The sequence below is a fragment of the Salvelinus sp. IW2-2015 genome, linkage group LG19 (genome assembly GCF_002910315.2).
Source record: "Salvelinus sp. IW2-2015 linkage group LG19, ASM291031v2, whole genome shotgun sequence".
NCBI classification, from domain to species: domain Eukaryota; kingdom Metazoa; phylum Chordata; class Actinopteri; order Salmoniformes; family Salmonidae; genus Salvelinus; species Salvelinus sp. IW2-2015.
Genome location: NC_036859.1, coordinates 6,145,885 through 6,161,956, shown reverse-complemented (window position 1 = coordinate 6,161,956; position 16,072 = coordinate 6,145,885).

The window sequence follows — 16,072 nt, the reverse complement described above, 5'->3', positions numbered from 1 at the left end:
AATTGTACTGTTTTAAAGCTAATTTCCTGTAATTCTATGTATTTCGACATGGCTTAGGCCTATGACCAGGGTAAAACATTTATAATAAAAATTAAATGAACACTCAAAATGTGACGATGTTGTTACTTTGAGATTTTGGGGGGATTAAATTTATAGTCTGCTAATATTTTTTTAATATGTATTTTTAGGTGGTTTGACACTGTATTCAGACAGTAATGAAATGAGATGGGGAGACCGGCAAATGGGAGAAACAGTGGGAAGGTTGGAAGCAGGGATTGATCCCTGTTCTCAGGTGGAAAGTCTGTTGTGACATGTGCCAGGGAGTGTTACCACTAAACCAAGGCTCTGAACAGGAAATACTCAAATTAATGGTTGATGGCAGTGAGTAACCAAATTATAGATTGCACTCTCCTTGTCCATATACTGCTTTCAAGGTAAGGAACCAAACACTTTGTATTTTGTGTGAACTCTCTCTTTAGAATAGGCTGGAAGAAAATCCTACATTGCTCTCCAGATCTATGTTTCTCAAGTGCTGGGAGTTTGAAAATGTTCTTGTTATAACAATTAATTTCTCAAAATCACCCAACCTTCAAGAARAATTGAATGAATCTCAATATTAATGTGGTTTATGCCTACTAGTTGAAGATCCTTGCCATCATCTTACCCTACATAAATACGATGTGTTTATGAGTTGCAAGTTCCCCTATCATCTCTGCCTAGCATGTGCACAATATTTGAAATGTCAAATGTTATATTTGAGGCCTGGTGCATTTAATATTAAATGCTTATTTGTAGGACTTATTCAAAACTATCCATGAATGGCTGCAAAAATACATAGCCTCATATAATTCATTTTAAAAGACACAARTTGGCATATCTGTAACGCCTGTCGTCGGAAGGAGTTGACCAAAGCGCAGCGTGGAAAGTGTTCATGATTTTATCAAAGAAACACTTGAACAAAGTAACAAAACGAAAGCGAACAGTTCTGTCAGGTAACAGAAACTAAACAGAAAATAACTACCCACAAAACAAAGGTGGGAAAAGGCTGCCTAAGTATGATTCCCAATCAGAGACAACGATAGACAGCTCCCTCTGATTGGGAACCACACTCGGCCAAAAACAAAGAAATAGAAAACAGAAATAAAGAAACTAGAATGCACACCCGTGTCACACCCTGGCCAACGTGATCAAGACAAAGGAGATGATCGTGGACTACCGGAAAAGGAGGGCCGAGCATGCCCCCATTCTTATCAACGGGCTGTAGTGGAGCAGGTGAGAGCTTCAAGTTCCTTGGTGTCCACATCACCAACAAACTATCATGATCCAAACACAYCAAGACAGTCGTGAAGAGGGCACGACAAAGCCTATTCCCCCTCAGGAGACTTGGCATGGATCCTCAGATTCTCAAAAAGTTCTACAGCTGCAGCAGAGAACATCCTGACTGGTTGCATCACCGCCTGGAATGGCAACTGCTCGGCCTCCGACAGCAAGGCACTACAGAGGGTAGTGCGTACAGCCCAGTACATCATTGGGGCCAAGCTTCCTACCATCCAGGACCTGTATACCTGAAGGCCCTAAAAATTGCCAAAGACTCCAGACACCATAGTCATAGACTGCTCTCTCTGCTACCACGCAGCAAGCGGTACCGGAGCACCAAGTCTAGGTCCAAAAGGCTTCTGAACAGCTTCTAGCCCCAAGCCATAAGACTGCTGAACAGCTAATCAAATGGCTACCAGGACTATCTGCATTGACCCCTCCCTTTTTTTTTTTACACTGCTGCTACTCGCTGTTTATTATCTATTATCAATGCATAGTCACTTTAACGATACCTCCAGTTGAAGTCAGAAGTTTACATACACCTTAGCAAAAATACATTTAAACTCAGTTTTTCACAATTCCTGAAATGTAATCCTAGTAAAAATTCCCTGTCTTAGGTCAGTTAGGATCACAGCTTTATTTTAAGAATGTGAAATGTCAGAATAATAGTAGAGAGAATTATTTATTTCAGCTTTTATTTCTTTCATCACATTCCCAGTGGGTCAGAAGTTTACATACACTCAATTAGTATTTTGTAGCATTGCCTTTAAATTGTTTAACTTGGGTCAAACATTTTGGGTAGCCATCCACAAGCTTCCCACAATAAGTTGGGTGAATTTTGGGACCATCTCTGACCGAGCTGGTGTAACTGAGTCAGGTTTGTAGGCCTCTTTGCTCGCACACGCTTTTTCATCCTGCCCACAAATTTTCTATGGGACTGAGGTCAGGGCTTTGTGATGGCCACTCCAATTACCTTGACTTTGTTGTCCTTAAGCCATTTTTGCCACAATTTGGAAGTATGCTTGGGGTCATTGTCCATTTGGAAGACTCACTTGCGACCAAGCTTTAACTTCCTGACTGATGTCTTAGATGTTGCTTCATATATTCCACATAATTTTCCTCCTCATGACGTTCACTATTTGTGAAGTGCACCAGTACCTCCTGCAGCAAAGCACCCCCACAAACAAGATGCTGCCACCCCCGTGTTCACGGTTGGGATGGTGTTCTCTCGGCTTGCAAGCCTCCCATTTTTCCTCCAAACATAACGATGGCATTAGCCAAACAGTTTATATTTTTGTTTCATCAGACACGAGACATTTCTCCAAAGTACATCTTTGTCCCATGTGCAGTTGCAAACCGTGAGTCTGACTTTATGCAGTTTTGGAGCGTGGCTTCTTCCTTGCTGAGCGGCCTTCAGTCATGTCGATATAGGACTTGTTACTGTGGATATACAGTGGGAGAACAAGTATTTGATACACTGCCGATTTTTGCAGGTTTCCTACTTACAAAGCATGTTGAGGTCTGTAATTTTTATCATAGGTACACTTCACTGTGAGAGAACGGAATCTAAAACAAAAATCCAGAAAATCACATTGTGTGATTTTTAAATAATAATTTGCATTTTATTGCATGACATAAGTATTTGATACATCAGAAAAGCAGAACTTAATATTTGGTACAGAAACCTTTGTTTGCAATTACAGAGCTCATACGTTTCCTGTAGTTCTTGACCATGTTTGCACACACTGCAGCAGGGATTTTGGCCCACTCCTCCATACAGACTTCCCCAGATCCTTCAGGTTCGGGGCTGTCGCTGGGCAATACGGACTTTCAGCTCCCTCAAAGATTTTCTATTGGGTTCAGGTCTGGAGACTGGCTAGACCACTCCGGACCTTGAGATGCTTCTTACGGAGCCACTCCTTAGTTGCCCTGGCTGTGTGTTTCGTTTCGTTGTCATGCTGGGAAGACCCAGCCACGACCCATCTTCAATGCTCTTACATGGAAGGAGGTTGTTGGCCAAGTCTTGCGATACATGGCCCATCCATCCTCCCCTCAATACGGTGCATTCGTCCTGACCCCTTTGCAGAAAAGCATCCCACCGAGAATGATGTTCTCACCTCCATGCTTCACGGTTGGATGGGTTCTTGGGGTTGTACTCCTCATCCCTCTTCCTCCAAACACCGGCGAGTGGAGTTTAGACCAAAGCTTTATTTTTGTCTCATCAGCCACCACACCTTCTCTATTCTCCTCTGGATCATCCAGATGTCTTGATCATCCAGATGGCAAACTTCAGAGGGCCTGGACATGCGCTGGCTTGAGCAGGGGGACCTGCATGCGCTGCAGGATTTTAATCCATGTGGCGTAGTGTGTTACTAATGGTTTTCTTTGAGACTGTGGTCCCAGCTCTCTTCAAGTCATTGACCAGGTCCTGCTGTGTAGTTCTGGGCTGATCCTCCCTCCTCATGATCACATGATGCCCCGAGGTGAGATCTTGCATGGAGCTCCAGACCGAGGGTGATTGACCGTCATCTTGAACTTCTTCCATTTTCTAATAATTGCGCCAACGTTGTTGCCTTCTCACCAGCTGCTTGCCTATTGTCCTGTAGCCCATCCCAGCCTTGTGCAGGTCTACATTTTATCCCTGATGTCCTTACACAGCTCTCTGGTCTTGGCCATTGTGGAGAGTTGGAGTCTGTTTGATTGAGTGTGTGGACAGGTGTCTTTTATACAGTAACGAGTTCAAACGGTGCATTAATACAGGTAATGAGTGGAGAACAGGAGGCTTCTTAAAGAAAAACTAACAGGTCTGTGAGAGCCGGAATTCTTACTGGTTGTAGGTGATCAAATACTTATGTACTGTAATAAAATGCAAATTAATTACTTAAAAATCATACATGTGATTTTCTGGATTTTTGTTTTAGATTTCGTCTCTCACAGTTAAGTGTACCATGATAAAAATTACAGACTCTACATGCTTTGTAAGTAGGAAAACCTGCAAAATCGGCAGTGTATCAAATACTTGTTCTCCCCATGTAGATACTTTTGAACCTGTTTCGCAAGCATCTTCACAAGGTCCTTTGCTGTTGTTCTGGGATTGATTTGCACTTTTCACACCAAAAGTACGTATATCTCTAGGAGACAGAACGCTCTCCTTCCTGAGCGGTAATGGAGCTGCGTGGTCCATTGTGTTTATACTTGCGTACTATTGTTTGTACAGATGAACGTGGTACCTTGCTATTGGAAATTGCTCCCAAGGATGACAAGACTGAGAGGTCCTACAATTTTTTTTCCTGAGGTCTTGACTGATTTCCCCATGATGTCAAGCAAAGAGGCACTGCGTTTGAAGGTATGCCTTGAAATACATCCACAGGTACACCTCCAATTGACTGAAATGATGTCAATTAGCCTATCAGAAGCTTCTAAAGCCATGACATCATTTTCTGGAATTTTCCGAGCTTTTTAAAGTCACAGTCAACTTAATGTAAACTCCTGACCCACTGGAATTGTGATACAATGAATTATAAGTGAAATAATCTGTCTGTAAACAATTCTTGGAAAAATTACTTGTGACATGCACAAAGTAGATGTCCTAACTGACTTGCCAAAACTATATAGTTTGTTAACAAGAAATTTGTGGAGGTTTGAAAAACGAGTTTTAATGACTCCAACCTAAGTGTATGTAAACTTCCGACTTCAACTGTATATAATCGATTAGGACATATTGGCTATCCTATAACTATAACACAAGCGGCTATAATTCACCTCAAGCATCTTCCTCAAATGCATTTTACTTGTTTACTACCTGAAATGCTGATATTTACATTGTAGCTATTCCCCTCTCTACCTAAATCCGCAGGATAACAATAGATAGCTATTCATTTCGCTACATGACATAGGCCTATAGTATTTTCATATTTTTGATTTATGCTTTAATATTCAATTCCAAATCTGTCCCTTTTCGATGATTTCCCACAAAAACAAGTGTAGGTTTGTGAAATCTTTCAAGCGTAAGCTACCACGAGACTTTACAATTCATATTTCAGCTCCTGTCATCCTAAATTGTACTTGTTGGGACCCGCAAATAATAATTTAAAAAAAGGACCACCGCAATATAAAATCCCAAAAGTTGATGTGAGGAAGTGGCACCGCTGTCAACAGTCCTCAATATTGGCCTAATGTTGATGATTTGTTACAGAAATACCGCACTGAGTGACTCAGAAACTGAAGGGTCATATTTTCTGTGGAAATGTATTTTATACTATAACATGCTGACCACACCGCTCGCATTGCGCACGCCGCAAAATACATTTACATGTTACATGCTGACCACACCGCTCGCGTCGCGTGCTCGAGCGTTGCAAAATAAATGTACACATACATGTTATTCAATCATTGCACCCACAGTGCACGCGAGCGCCAACGAGCGTCTGTGTAGCCAAGCGCTAAAATTGAAGTCAGTTCTATTTGTGATGCTGAACGCGGTGCAAGTCCTGCCTCTCCCATCTCCTCATTGGTTTATAGAAGCATATACCCACGTGTCATCTCCTCATTGGTTATACCCACGTGGGTGATTCAAAGATGAACTGATGTCCACACACTGAAACTTCTTCACCAAATTTGTATTTTCTTGCACTATAAGCCTGGGCCTGGGTGGACACCCTATAAAAATAAATATATTGCGTGATCATTGTGGAACGGATGCACAAAAGTGGTTGTTGGAACCTGTTAAGACAGCGATGTGCACATTCCAATGATCCAATGCGACAGTCTAGATGGGATGAAYGGGACAGTAAGAGAAATGTCTGATACTGGGTTTAGGAAACACCTTTTTGGTGGCTATTCTTTGAATGACATCTTTGAAACATTGTTCATTACCACTGCCACTGWCTGCTTTCCCACTTTGTGACAGTGCCATTGTAAATATGCTCCTACTGTATAAAATATATGGTAGCCTGACAACAATGAGGTGACGCCATTTTTTAGGCTCATCTACAGTATAGCCTACAATGTTTTAGATATTCTCCTATTACATTTGATGTACTGTCAAAGAAATGCACGGTTGCATGAGTTCATTAGTAATTGGCAGAGGCAATCAATGTATCCAATTTTGGTCCTTCAATATTTTAGGTAATATCTAGCTGTTTACATAATTTTGTAATGGGAGAATACACTAGGCCTACTTCCACATATTTGTGAAGGATATGTAGACGACAGGTGGTATGGGATTATCCCCGACCAATGGTGTGCCTGTTGTTAATTATTGAACATGAAATCGCTAATTTGCTCACTCCCCTTGACAAGTACGAGCGCTCCCATTTACTGTTCCGCTATATATTGATGCAAACTTTGTGTTGGTCGGATCAGACTCACCTTGGGGTGACACCAAATTACCGTGACGCCTCCATGTGTAGTTATGGTGACCTGCATGTGTAGTTATGGTGATGCCGGGGGGAGATAATATGGCATGTGCAATCATTTGAATTTCAAGACAAGGGCGGTTAAACTTGTCTCTCATCTTTTCATTTTTCTTWCTTTAGCTGCTTCGATTAAGCATTTTGATAACTGTTAGGCTATACTTTTTAAACTGTAAGCATTTCAAGTTGCATTAATCAGTTTTCGAACATTGGTTTCAATGGTCATCAAATATTTACTTTGCTTTGGTTTTACTGGACGATATCTCAAAGATATAGGCCTAACTCTCTCACTATGTAAACTTCTTCCACTACCATTAACATGAATACTTTCAGCCAGCTGAGCAAGCACACAAAGGTTTTCCTGAAACTTCCTTTTCTCGTTTCAATTTCTATTTTCAGCTCAGACATAATAGTCCAAAAAGTGTAAATGTATAAAACCAGACACATGCCTCTAACCTCACTACATGACCTCTCACCTTTGGCGTCTAGACTGGTGGCACGATGGCTGCTGTCAAACTTCCACTTCCTGAAGTAAGGCCCTGCTCCCTCCAAGCTTGCGTGACGTCTCAGTTTGCAGAGAAACTGCAGAACGGAACCCTGGTGGCCGGGGACCAGAAACGTTCCCCTCACTCCTCTCACCCCCCTCTCTCGCTCTCCTTCCATCCTGACCCATTCCCCGTCCCCTACAGCCTCCGCCTGTCGAAGCAGATACAGAGAGAAAAGACAACGATGGATAGTGAGGGATGGAGGAGATATGACTCAAGACAAGAAGCAGCAGCTTAGCCTCTAGGGAAACTTCACTCATCTTTTCAGTCTGTGACAATAATGTCTCCTCCCAACTTCCTGCAGCTATCCTTTTCTAATGAGTAATTTTATATAAATTGTCCTATTTTATGTGTACAATTGCAAAGTTTCCTACCCCCAATCCATGTTGATTTTCAGTGGTTTTGACAGAACAGATATGAGTAGGCCTAGAGATCGGGAGATACTGTAGATATAGGACCCAAACCCCAGTCACCAAGGGGCATGTGTGGTCCATCAGAGTCTGTGTTGCCAATTTTTTAAAAGCTAGAATCCTTACTTGCTACATCCATTTTTGGACTGATAAATCATTGACATATATACCCATTGATTCTTCAAGAATATTACTTATATAAGCTTAGTTCAACTGTTGTACCCCACCAGGACCCCAAATATAAGCTTGTTTCACTCAAATGTTTGTAAACAAACACTGTATAGCCTCAAAACATGGTTAAAACTATACATTTAATATCATGGATGGTCAGTCCTTGCATCCATAGCTCTGTCTTTGAATTTGAGAGTGGTTACATTTCTCCAGCCCCATTCCCTTTTTAGCGAAACATGGGCGGGGAAAGGATCTTTAAGTGTGTGTATAAAATCATGTATAACACTCACAGTTCTAGAGGAGGGGGTCGGGGGGCACAAGATTGGCGGACTGTGGCTGAGTCTGGGGTCCAATAGAATGTAGTGGTGGGTGTCTCCAGGGAGGGCACCACTAGAGCTCTGGCCCAACCAGGTGGGCACAGCCCTCTCAGAACACTAGGGACAACACACGAGATCGAGTTAGAATCAACCAATAAATTCTATGTTTTTTTTGCCATGGAAAAGTAACCATGCTAAATGTAAACGTCTCAGAGGCTTGTTTACCTGGTAGAGGGGGAGTTTGGAAGCAGGTGGTTTGTTGACGTTAAGGCTGCTGATCTCTGTAGACTCACACTCCATGATGGTGAGGATCTTTGGGGTGGAGGGTGGRGGGGCCAGGTGGAGGTGGGTCAGACGGGCCTTCTTCAGGTGATGGAAGTCCCCGTTTGTAAGGGTGTACCTGAGTAGGAGGAGAGGAAGAAATGGTATCTAACTTTCATTTAGTCAGGAGTTCCTGTTGGATAAAGAGATTTTGTTTTTCAAGGAAGACCTGGCTTCAAAGACCTTAACATTTTATGGAGACAACGCTCCGCTTCTACCACCAATCTGTACTTGTGTTGCACCCATAGAAAATGATAGAGGACTCATTRTGGCATCTGTGAGYGCACATGTATCTCCATTTTGAAGTAGTACATTTTCTTCTACTACTACTTCTATGAGTTGATAAATAAAATGAAAGGGTACATACTGCCACCTGGAGTGTGTTGTTTGAACAGGTATGAAGCCAATGTTGGCGATTTACTGCCACCTGCAGTTATGGAATGTTTGTTCACAAGTATAAATCATTGGCTGATCCTGATGACCCGGACAGAATTATGTGATCCTTCCTTAACCCATTGGAAGTCACACCCAGTTGACTACTTCAAAATGATGAAAGTCCTCAATGGTACTGCCCATGCTAAAACTGTATTTTGGGCCCTAGAGACCTCCATCTATCTCTATGGTTGCACCATCAACCTGAATGGTACACGGYAGCCATTTTGTGAATAACATTGTCCTGTACCTGCGTCCTTTGTCCTGAGTCTGGCTCTCCTTTTTGTAAAGTGCTGACTCATTGAAGGAGACGCGGCGTCCAGTAGAGCAGGTGGACATGAACCTGTCGGTCTCTTCATCATGGCAGCTAGACGCAGAGAGAGCATCTGACTCATCCAACTGGATGGTGATGTCTGAAGAGAAGAAAGGAGAGGAGTAACAAATAAAGAAAAGGRGGACGTGTTAGTTGCTATGGTTTTGATCAAACTTATTCCGTGTCTAAACTGAAGTAGAATGTACATCCTCCGTACCTTGCGTGGGCAATGAATCTTCCACATAGGTGGTATTAGTCTTCTCTGGATCATCACTGGCCCTGCACTCAGAGGAGAGAAAAGAAAAGAAAGAAAAGAGAAAAAGAGAGAAAAATACACTGAACAAAAATACATGCAACAATTTAAAAGATTTTACTGAGTTACAGTTCATATAAGTAAATAAGCCAATTTAAATAAATTCMTTAGGCCTTAATCTACAGATTTCACATGACTGGGAATACAGATCAGAATGCATCTGTTGGTCACAGATAGCTTAAAAAAGGTAGGGAYGAGGAGCAGAAAACCAGTCAGTATCTGGTGTTACCACCATTTGCCTCATGCAGCGCGACACATCTCCTCTGCATAGAGTTGATCAGGCTGTTGATTGTGGCCTGTGGAATGTTGTCCCACTCCTCTTAAATGGCTGTGCRAAGTTGCTGGATATTGGCGGGAACTGGAACACGCTGTCGTACACGTCAATCCAGAGCATCACAAATATGATCAGTGGGTGACATGTCTGGTGAGTATGCAAGCCATGGAAGAACTGGGACATTTTCAGCTTCCAGGAATTGTGTACAGATCCTTGCGACATTGGGCCGTGCATTATCATGCCGAAACATGCAGTGATGGCGGCGGATGAATGGCTCGACAATGGGCCTCAGGATCTTGTCACGGTATCTCTGTGCATTCAAATTTCCATCAATAAAATGCAATTGTGTTCGTTGTACGTAGCTTATGCCTGCCCAAACCATATCCCACTGCCACCATGGGGCACTCTGTTCACAACGTTGATATCAGCAAACCGCTCRCCCACACAACRCCATACACGCTATTTGCCATCTGCCCRGTACAGTTGAAACCAGTGTGCCAGTGTCCATCGAAGGTGACCATKTGCCCACTAAAGTCAGTTACGATGCCAAACTGCRGTCAGGTCAAGACCCTGGTGAGGATGATGAGCATGCAAATGAGTTTGAAAGTTTGTGCAGAAATTCTTCAGTTGTGCAAGCCCACAGTTTCATCAGCTGTCCGTGTGGCTGGTCTCAGACGATCTCGCAGGTGAAGAAGCCGTATGTTGAGGTCCTGGGCTGGCATGGTTACACGTGGTCTGCAGTTGAGGCCGGTTGAACGTACTGTCAAATTCTGCGGCTTATGGTAGAGAAATTAACATTCAATTCTCTGCAGTGGTGGAAAAAGTACCCCATAGTCATACTTGAGTAAATGTAAAGATACCTTATTAATAGAAAATGACTCAAAAAAAGTTACCCAGTAAAAGTCTAAAAGTATTTGGTTTYAAATATACTTAAGTATCAAAAGTTAATGTAATTGCTAAAACATACTTAAGTAGCAAAAGTAAAAGCAAAAGTATAAATAATTTCAAATTCCTTATATTAAGAATAAACCAGATGGCACCACTGTTTTTTAAATTTATTTACAGATAGCCAGGGGCACACTCCATCACTCAGACAAAGCATTTGTGTTTAATAAATCCGCCAGATCAGGGGCAGTAGGGATGACCAGGGATGCTCTCTTGATAAGTGCAGGGAGTGTATGGAGTAAAAAAAAATACATTATTTTCTTTAGGAATGTAGTATAGTGAAGTAAAAGTTGTTAAAAAGATAAATAGTAAAGTAAAGATACCCCCAAAAGCTACTTAAGTAGTACTTCAAAGTATTTTTACATAAGTACTTTACACCACTGATTCTCTGGCAACAGCTCTGGTGGATATTCCTGCAGCCAGCATGCCAATTGCATGCTCCCTCAAAACTTGAGGCATCTGTGGCATTGTGTTTGTGACAATACTGCACATTTTAGAATGGCCTTTTATAGTCCCCAGCACAAGGTGCACCTGTGTAATGATCATGCTGTTTAATCAGCATCTTGATATGCCACACCTGTCAGGTGGATGGATTATCTTGGCAAAGAAGAAATGCTCAATAACAGGGATGTAAACTAATTTCTGCACAAAATTTGAGAGAAACAAGCTTTTAGTACGTATGGACAATCTCTGGGATCTTTTATTTCAGCTCATAAAACATGGGACCAACAATTTACATATTGTGTTCATATTTTTGTTCAGTATAGTATTACTGGTACTGTCTCTTTGCCCTTTGGGTGCAAAAATAGAACTATCTCCAAACATCACAGATTGAATGCTCATTTTTATTTCACTGAGCAGTAATCCACTTCTAACATAATCACCCTAACACTGTGTCTCCTAATCCATCTACACAGACATGCAACAGTATTATACTGTCTTGTTCAGTTAATACATAATACGCATTGGGTACGTTCACAGTAAGCGTAAGGGACATGACCTATAATACTGTAATTGTGGTTACTGTAGAGGAGAGAAGTGTGTGTGTTTATGCGTGTGTGTACATGCTTGTGTGTGTGTTTGTGCGTGCGTGCGTATTTGTGTGTGCGTTACCTGGAGTAGCGGCGGCCGCCCACACAGCAGCGGTGACAGAACAGCGACAACAAGGAGAGCAGGATTAGAGTGCCCCCAGCGAACACACACAGCAAGATCAGCAGGAGCACATAGTTCTCCACCCGCTCTGCTGACACTGGCAGCTCCTGTATAGAGGGAGAGACTACAAGGGTCAGAGGCCTAGTACCATTTCTGCCCCTAGTACCTTACCCTAGCCTAGCCACTACCCCTTTGGGCCAATGGGAGTAGGTAGAMGTTGCCCAAATAGATCTGTGGTAAAGGGAACTATCTATCTCGAGGACTCTTAAAGAGTGACTGAACACACCGATTCCACATGTGTTTCTCTGCTGCTCATTAAGAAAAAAATGAGATTTCAGTCTTGGGGGTGAGGTTAGATGTGGCCGTTACTGATGTTTGTCCCCCATGAGACACCATAAGAACAAAGCCAGTATCACTTCCGCAAAATAGGTAACTCAAGAAATCTGAAATGAATGTTGACGTTTTTGCAGAGGAGGTTTTAGTCGCACAATTTTACATCTAGCTAAGGTGTTTGGTGCAGTATTTCTAAAGCTAAAAAAATTTGCGACGTGTTGTCTAATGTAAAAAAAGGTCTGATCCGCTGCGCTGATGGGAAGGTCTGTCTCACTGTCTGTGTGTTCTGCGGTAGGATTAGATACAGTGCAATCACCGCAGCTGTGTTTCCCGTGTTAGTGGGCAAGTGAGCATTGTCGAAATCAAAACCCAACCATCAAGKAAGTCGAACTCACTTAAACTCAGTTTTGGACCAGACTGACTTCATGACCAAAATGATTTACACTTTGTAGTCAATTTTGACACTAGAATAAATGTTTCTGACTAATATTGACTTCACATATGCTGTTGTCTTTCCAGTGGCGACCCATCATTCAGGGCAGCAGGGGCAGATACTGTTTAGCAACCCAAAAAAATATATATTTTTTGTTAATAAAGCCACATACAAACATTCTCTTTTTTTGCTTTCTTGAGTAAGGCAGGTGTTTCTGTAACGTCTGCTTCCAACTCACACTCTCAAACACAGAGATCCCCTGAACGCAGCTCAAATCAAATCAAATGTATTTATATAGCCCTTCGTACATCAGCTGATATCTCAAAGTGCTGTACAGAAACCCAGCCTAAAACCCCAAACAGCAAGCAATGCAGGTGTAGAAGCACTTTCCAGCTCAAACTCTCAAACACATAGATCCCCTGAATGCAGTTCACTCTCCAGATCCCAATCACCTGAATTCTGATCACCTGTTCACACACCTGTATGTCCTTTACACACACTATTTAGTTCAGTTCTTTGCACCCCATCATTGTGAGGTATTGTTTGTTTTGTTACACGTTCTAGTCGGAGCTCTGTTTATTTCCGTATTTGTCCTCCTGTGTATCGTAGTTTTTTTTGCCATCCTCACTAACGACACCTTTTTGCCTATTCCCTACCTGTACTTTTGCCTATCAGATTTCCTGTCGTCAACCTCTTGCCTGATCTCCGGTCTACATTATTAGCCTTTTCCCTGCCTGTACTGTTACCTTTCTGGAGTTCCTGTGTATGACCTTCTGCCTGTCCCTGGACCCAGCTACCTGCCTCCTCCTGTGGTCCTTTACTAATAAACACAGCGCTTGAAACCAGCACTCTGTCTCCCATCGTACTCATTACAGTTTCAACCTAGCTCAGTGCTTTCTGTGGTGATGGGGCAGCTAGTGGAAAATACAGAGTGTAGGAGTTGGTAATGTTCTCTAGTTGTGTCACCACAACATCTACAGGGAGAGCTAGAAAGTTCAAGCCCCTTGGGTGCTGCCATAGATTTACATTAGAAGTGCCCATCCAAGAAGGCTCAAGGTCATTGGCCACAGATAAAATTACGTCAAATCACATATATCATATCTCACAATGATCACATAGCTTAGATTGGACTGATCATGTTAACATCATATTGTCTAAATCTAAGCAGTCATCATCCTGAATCAAGTCGACAATCTACGGGCAAATCCTTTTAAATCCTTCCCATATGAAGAGAAATTACAGGTAAAATGTATTGGTGCTCATCAGCCATTGGACATAAACATTACACAACAAGTTGGAAATTGCAAATTCAACAATGAGTGGTTTGGAAGGAATCAGTGGCTAAATGCAAGCGTTGCAAAGCATTCACTAGCCTGCTATTCAGTGGAGAGGGTATGTGGTCCAAGTCTGGGTATAAGGGTCTCTTTTCCAAGCTTAAAAGGATAAATATTCACTTGCAACCACATGGGCCATGCTGTCAATCCAACATGACTTCTGCTGCGTTCAAAACAACTGGAATCTCTGAACTGGGAAATCTCAGACTTTTCTGGCTGCACAGTGAAACGACCTGTCCTGATTTGTCATAGACGCGTGGCAATTTTTTTTAAATGAGCAAACCTCCATGAACTGGCCTCTTTAAAATGGTATAGAATCAGCTTGATCCCCTCTGTCGAAGACACTTGGACCTTCTTTTTKGATATTTTCAGATGTATTGTTAACAAACACGCCCCCATAAAGGAAATGAAAATGAAAAACGGGTTCAGCCCCTGGTTCGACCGTGATCTTGCAGAGTTACTCCACCTACAGAATTGAATTTGGCGAAAGGCCCGGCACACGCATACTCAGGCTGACTGGCTCTCATTCATGCAAATGAGAAATAAGTGCACTCAGGCTATCCGGAAGGCCAAAGTTAGTTACTTTAAGGAGCAGTTCTCTCTCTGTGGGTCTAACCCTAAGATGTTCTGGAAAAGAGTTAAAGACCTGGAGAATTAACCCTCCTCCTCACATGTCCCTTAAAGTTGATGATGTGGTTGTTACTGACAAGAAGCACATGGCTGAGCCCTTTAAATCACCACTTCATTTAGTCAGGATTCCTATTCGACTCAGCCATGCCTCCTTGCCCGTCCAACATTTCCTCATCTCCCACCCTTTCTAATGCGACTATCCCCGATGCTTCTCCCGCTTTTTTCCCCCCTGCCCCGCTATAAAGTTTCTCCCTGCAGGCAGTCACTTAGTCCGAGGTGCTAAAGGAGCTCCTGATCCTTGACCCCAAAAAAACATCTGGGTCAGATGGTTTAGACCCTTTCTTCTTTAAGGACGCTGCCCCAATCATCGCCAAGCCTTTCTCTCCTTTCTGGGAAGGTTTCCATTGCTTGGAAGGCAGCCACGATTTGTTCTTTATTTAAAAGGGGGAGATCAAGCTGATCCTAGCTGTTTTATAGGCCTATTTCTACTTTGCCCTGTCTATCAAAAGGTGTTAAAAAAAACTTGTCAATAATCAACTGACTGGCTTTCTTGATGTCTATAGTATTCTCTCTGGTATGCAATCTGGTTTCCGCTCAGGTTATGGATGTGTCATTGCAACCTTAAAGGTCCTCAATGTGTCACGCCCTGATCTGTTTCACTTGTCCTTGTGCTTGTCTTCACCACCCGGATTATGGCCCGGAGGAGCGGTGCTGGGTTTCAGCTAGGGACATCCTGAATTCCAACGCCGACACCCTGCTCAACTAGGTAGGATGCCTCCCTGGGGGGGGGGGGGTACTTACACGCCATGATCTGTTTCACCTGTCCTTGTGCTTGTCACCACCCCCCTCCAGGTGTCGCCCATCTTCAACATTATCCCCTGGGTACTTACACCTGTGTTCTCTGTTAGTCTGTTGCCAGTTAGTCTAGTTTGTCAGGTCAACCAGGGTTTTGTCTCTACTCCTGCTTTTCTCGCTCTGGATTATCGACCCTTGTCTGCCTTGACCTGTCGTTTGCCTGCCCCTGTTGCTGTAATAAACAACAGAGCTTGATGATTAGTTGACAAATTGAATCAGGTGTGCTTGTCCGAGGCCACAACATAAATATGTACTGTTGGGGGTACTCAAGGACCTGAGTTGGGAAACACTGGTCTAGAGGGCTTCCACATCCGTAGTATGTTGTGTTCTGTTTTTCACCCAATGATCAATCTTAGCATGRCTCATAGCATATTTGATATCAGAGCTAATCTACTACTGTCCTCTCTGTCTTAATAAGAGTAGAGGGGTGTGTTAACTGATATTAAATAGAGAACGGCTTCGTCATAGGCTTTAAATGCTCTCCATTATCARAATCAGTTGATAAAATGACATCAGCAGAAAAGTCTGGTTCWCACTGCTCACATCCGACTGCCTCCTCCTGG